The sequence below is a fragment of the Oncorhynchus nerka genome, linkage group LG12 (assembly GCF_034236695.1).
Source record: "Oncorhynchus nerka isolate Pitt River linkage group LG12, Oner_Uvic_2.0, whole genome shotgun sequence".
Classification (NCBI taxonomy): Eukaryota; Metazoa; Chordata; class Actinopteri; order Salmoniformes; family Salmonidae; genus Oncorhynchus; species Oncorhynchus nerka.
Window position 1 is genome coordinate 81,075,908 of NC_088407.1, and position 6,062 is coordinate 81,081,969.

The 6,062-nt window shown below is 42.0% G+C and overlaps 1 protein-coding gene across 2 annotated transcripts in view; it reads right to left on the reverse strand.

Annotated features, from left to right (window-relative positions):
• Nucleotides 1-2,316: 2,316 nt before the first annotated feature.
• Nucleotides 2,317-6,062, reverse strand: part of LOC135574368 (protein eva-1 homolog A-like) — a 24,799-nt gene continuing 21,053 nt past the window's right edge. For both annotated transcript variants that reach the window (XM_065025872.1, XM_065025873.1), the window contains one exon: nt 2,317-6,062. This exon is cut by the window's right edge and continues 1,768 nt beyond it. The gene's annotated coding sequence lies outside the window, so the exon portion shown is untranslated.

The window sequence follows — 6,062 nt, forward strand, 5'->3', positions numbered from 1 at the left end:
TTAATACATTTATTAGTCTCCCGTGTTAGAATAACATATTATTATCCTGATGGTTACCAAAAAACTAAGAATATTACCAAAGATTTGTGCTATTACTCTATTGTTTAAGAGACAAAAAAATGATGTCAGCTGTAACTTCTATTTTTTCATGTCCCTCTCACTACCAGTGGTGGAAAAAGAACTCAATTGTCATACTTGAGTAAAAGTAAAGACACCTTAATAGAAAATGACTCAAGTAAAAGTGAAAGTCACCCAGTAAAATACTACTTGAGTAAAAGTCTAAAAGTATTTGTTTTTAAATATACTTAACTAAAAGTAAATGGAAATGCTAAAATGTATATAAGCATCAGAAGTAAAAGTATAAATCAGTTCAACTTCCTTATATTAAGCAAACCAGACGGCACAATCTTTTTGTTTTTATTTATTTACGGATAGGAAGGGGCACACTCCAACACTCAGACATCATTTACAAACAGCCAGGGTCACACTCCAACACTCAGACATCATTTACAAACCAAGCATTTGTGTTTAGTGAGTCTGCCAGATCAGAGGCAGTAGGGACGACCAGGGATGTTCTCTGTTTAGTGAGTCTGCCAGATCAGAGGTAGTAGGGACGACCAGGGATGTTCTCTGTTTAGTGAGTCTGCCAGATCAGAGGTAGTAGGGACGACCAGGGATGTTCTCTGTCCAATTTGTAAGTCGCTCTGGATAAAAGCGTCTGCTAAATGACTTAAATGTAAATGTAAATGTTTAGTGAGTCTGCCAGATCAGAGGCAGTAGGGACGACCAGGGATGTTCTCTATTTAGTGAGTCTGCCAGATCAGAGGCAGTAGGGACGACCAGGGATGTTCTCTGTTTAGTGAGTCTGCCAGATCAGAGACAGTAGGGATGACCAGGGATGTTCTCTGTTTAGTGAGTCTGCCAGATCAGAGGCAGTAGGGACGACCAGGGATGTTCTCTGTTTAGTGAGTCTGCCAGATCAGAGGCAGTAGGGACGACCAGGGATGTTCTCTGTTTAGTGAGTCTGCCAGATCAGAGGCAGTAGGGACGACCAGGGATGTTCTCTGTTTAGTGAGTCTGCCAGATCAGAGGCAGTAGGGACGACCAGGGATGTTCTCTGTTTAGTGAGTCTGCCAGATCAGAGGCAGTAGGGACGACCAGGGATGTTCTCTGTTTAGTGAGTCTGCCAGATCAGAGACAGTAGGGACGACCTGGGATGTTCTCTGTTTAGTGAGTCTGCCAGATCAGAGGTAGTAGGGACGACCAGGGATGTTCTCCTGATAATTGGACCATTTTCCTGTAAAACTTCTGGGTGTCAGGGAAAATACATGTAGTAAAAAGTACATTATTTTCTTTAGGAATATATTGAAGTAAAAGTAAAAGTTGCCATAAATAGAAATAGTAAAGTACAGATACCCCCAAAAAACTAATTAATTAAGTAGTACTTTAAAGTATTTTTACTCAAGTACTTTACACCACTGCTGATGACATGTCATTCCTTGACCACTACAGATAGAAATTGCTATTCATGGATCAAATTGTTAAATGATCTGTACTGAATGCACATGAAGGAAAGGAGATGAGGAGAGGAAGCCCCATTCATGCCTACTGCCAAGTTTTGGAGGGATGGGAAAAGTGTAGTATATTATAGTCAACAGCAGATGGCGGTATAAGCTCACAGGACAGACCTAACCAGAACAGAACAGACCAGAACAGAGGTGACCAGAATAGAACAGGACAGACCAGACCAGAGCAGAACAGAACAGAACAGGACAGACCAGACCAGAACAGAACAGAACAGGACAGACCTGACCAGACCTTTCCATGTTGTCTGTTGTCTGTAGCTTGTGAGGTGTGGAAACAGTTTGTTGCTTTTATGAATTTTGTCTTGCTGCTTTTTGTTCTATGTTATTCTGTCTGTATGCTACGTCTTGCTTGTCCTATGTTGCTCTGTCTGTATGCTATGTCTTGCTTGTCCTATGTTGCTATGTCTTGCTTGTTCTATGTTGCTATATTATAATTGTTTTTCATAACCTGCCCAGGGACTGCGGTTGAAAATTAGCCGGCTGGCTAAAACCGGCACTTTTACTGAAACGTTGATTAATGTGCACTGTCCCTGTAAAAATAAAATAAACTCAAAACTCAAACCATACCAGAACAATACAGAACATGACAGAACAGAACAGGACAGACCAGAACAGGGCAGAACAGAACAGAACAGGACAGACCAGACCAGAACAGAACAGAACAGAACAGAACAGGACAGACCTGACCAGACCTGACCATACCAGAACAATAAAGAACATGACAGAACAGAACAGGACAGACCTGACCAGAACAAAACAAGACAAACCTGACCAGAACAGGAAATACCAGAACAATACAGAACATGACAGAACAGACCTGAACAGAACAGAACATGACAGAACAGACCTGAACAGAACAGAACATGACAGACCAGAACAGGACAGAACAGACCAGAACAGGGCAGACTAGACTAGAACAGACCAGAACAGGACAGGACAGAACAGAACAGACCAGAACAGGACAGAACAGACCAGAACAGGCCAGATCAGACCAGAACAGGGCAGACTAGACTAGAACAGACCAGAATAGGACAGAACAGACCAGAACAGGGCAGACTAGACTAGAACAGACCAGACCAGAACTTTGCAGAACAGAACAGAACAGAGCAGGGACATAATTTGCTTCTAGATGGTTTTATTCTTCAATTAATGTGCAGAGTGTTGGTCTTAGTCATCCACTCCCTGCTTGAGTGATTAAATTCTATCCTTCACATCAATTGTATTTCTTTTTCCCTTCCTTGAGGAAACCACTGATCTGTATGATGATTGTATAAGTGAGAGCAACATGGCAAAGCCTCTATCTTACTACTTTCACCTATCCTCTCTCCTACTGTGTTCACCTATCCTCTATCCTACTGTGTTCACCTATCCTCTATCCTACTGTGTTCACCTATCCTCTCTCCTACTGTGTTTCACCTATCCTCTCTCCTACTGTGTTCACCTATCCTCTATCCTACTGTGTTCACCTATCCTCTATCCTACTGTGTTCACCTATCCTCTCTCCTACTGTGTTCACCTATCCTCTATCCTACTGTGTTCACCTATCCTCTCTCCTACTGTGTTCACCTATCCTCTCTCCTACTGTGTTCACCTATCCTCTATCCTACTGTGTTCACCTGTCTTCTATCCTACTGTGTTCACCTATCCTCTATCCTACTGTGTTCACCTATCCTCTATCCTACTGTGTTCACCTATCCTCTCTCCTACTGTGTTCACCTATCCTCTATCCTACTGTGTTCACCTATCCTCTGTCCTACTGTGTTCACCTATCCTCTATCCTACTGTGTTCACCTATCCTCTATCCTACTGCGTTCACCTATCCTCTTTCCTACTGCGTTCACCTATATCCTCTATCCTACTGTGTTCACCTATCCTCTATCCTACTGTGTTCACCTATCCTCTATCCTACTGTGTTCACCTATCCTCTATCCTACTGTGTTCACCTATCCTCTCTCCTACTGTGTTCCGCTATCCTCTATCATACTGTGTTCACCTATCCTCTATCCTACTGTGTTCACCTATCCTCTATCCTACTGTGTTCACCTATCCTCTATCCTACTGCGTTCACCTATATTGTATCTGACTGTGTTCACCTATCCTCTATCCTACTGCGTTCACCTATCCTCTATCCTACTGTGTTCACCTATCCTCTATCCTACTGTGTTCACCTATCCTCTATCCTACTGTGTTCACCTATCCTCACTCCTACTGCGTTCACCTATATTGTATCCGACTGTGTTCACCTATCCTCTATCCTACTGTGTTCACCTATCCTCTATCCTACTGTGTTCACCTATCCTCTATCCTACTGTGTTCACCTATCCTCTATCCTACTGTGTTCACCTATCCTCTATCCTACTGTGTTCCGCTATCCTCTATCCTACTGCTTTAACCTCTATCCTACTGTGTTCACCTATCCTACTGCTTTAACCTCTATCCCACTGTGTTCACCTATCCTCTATCCTACTGTGTTCACCTATGCACCTATCTCAGATATGTGGTTACTTCAAGGAAGAGAGGAAGGATGCATACATACTGTACATAGAGAACCTCTCTCACAGAGAAACAAGTGTTCACTTTACACACAGTTTTTCCAATACCGGCGACAAGCTAGGGGAGACACCCAGAAATGATGCAGAGATAATACTATTGTGCTGAACAGTTTACCTTGTGATCACCCATTAAAAACATCACAATGTAGTGCTGCACAGTTTACCTTGCGCAGCACTACATTAAAAACATCACAACGTAATGTTGCACAGTTTACCCTGTGATACCCCATTAAAAACATCACAATGTAATGTTGCACAGTTTACCCTGTGATACCCCATTAAAAACATGACAATGTAATGTTGCACAGTTTACCCTGTGATGCCCCATTAAAAACATCACAATGTAGTGCTGCACAGTTTACCCTGTGATGCCCCATTAAAAACATCACAATGTAGTGCTGCACAGTTTACCCTGTGATACCCCATTAAAAACATCACAATGTAATGTTGCACAGTTTACCTTGTGATACCCCATTAAAACATGACAATGTAATGTTGCACAGTTTACCCTGTGATGCCCCATTAAAAACATCACAATGTAGTGCTGCACAGTTTACCTTGTGATACCCCATTAAAAACATGACAACGTAATGTTGCACAGTTTACCCTGTGATGCCCCATTAAAAACATCACAATGTAGTGCTGCACAGTTTACCCTGTGATGCCCCATTAAAAACATCACAATGTAGTGCTGCACAGTTTACCTTGTGATACCCCATTAAAAACATGACAATGTAATGTTGCACAGTTTACCCTGTGATGCCCCATTAAAAACATCACAATGTAGTGCTGCACAGTTTACCCTGTGATGCCCCATTAAAAACATCACAATGTAGTGCTGCACAGTTTACCTTGTGATACCCCGTTAAAAACATCACAATGTAGTGCTGCACAGTTTACCCTGTGATGCCCCATTAAAAACATCACAATGTAGTGCTGCACAGTTTACCTTGTGATACCCCATTAAAAACATGACAATGTAATGTTGCACAGTTTACCCTGTGATGCCCCATTAAAAACATCACAATGTAGTGCTGCACAGTTTACCCTGTGATGCCCCATTAAAAACATCACAATGTAGTGCTGCACAGTTTACCTTGTGATACCCCATTAAAAACATGACAATGTAATGTTGCACAGTTTACCCTGTGATGCCCCATTAAAAACATCACAATGTAGTGTTGCACAGTTTACCTTGTGATACCCCATTAAAAACATGACAATGTAATGTTGCACAGTTTACCCTGTGATGCCCCATTAAAAACATCACCAGGTAGTGTTGCACCACAACATGTCACTCCAAAAGCAACACGTATCGTAGAGAGTCTAGCTACCGCTTCAGTTTTAGCAAAGCTGAAGGGACCAGATTGGCGTTAGCAATGGCTGACCCTCTCTGTGGGTGTCTCAGGTGGAGTTGGGATATGAAAAGGAAAAAATACATTTCCAATTCAAACAAACACATGTGTGTGAAATAAGCACCTAACACACGTGTGTGAAATAAGCACCTAACACACGTGTGAAATAAGCACCTAACACGTGTGAAATAAGCACCTAAAACACGTGTGAAATAAGCACCTAACACACGTGTGAAATAAGCACCTAACACACGTGTGAAATAAGCACCTAACACACGTGTGAAATAAGCACCTAACACACGTGTGAAATAAGCACCTAACACACGTGTGAAATAAGTACCTAACACACGTGTGAAATAAGCACCTAACACACGTGTGTGAAATAAGCACCTAACACGTGTGTGAAATAAGCACCTAACACGTGTGTGTGAAATAAGCACCTAACACGTGTGTGTGAAATAAGCACTTAACACACGTGTGAAATAAGCACCTAACACACGTGTGAAATAAGCACCTAACACATGTGTATTATTGCGATATGGTGGCGTCTCCATCTATCTTTCTGAAGG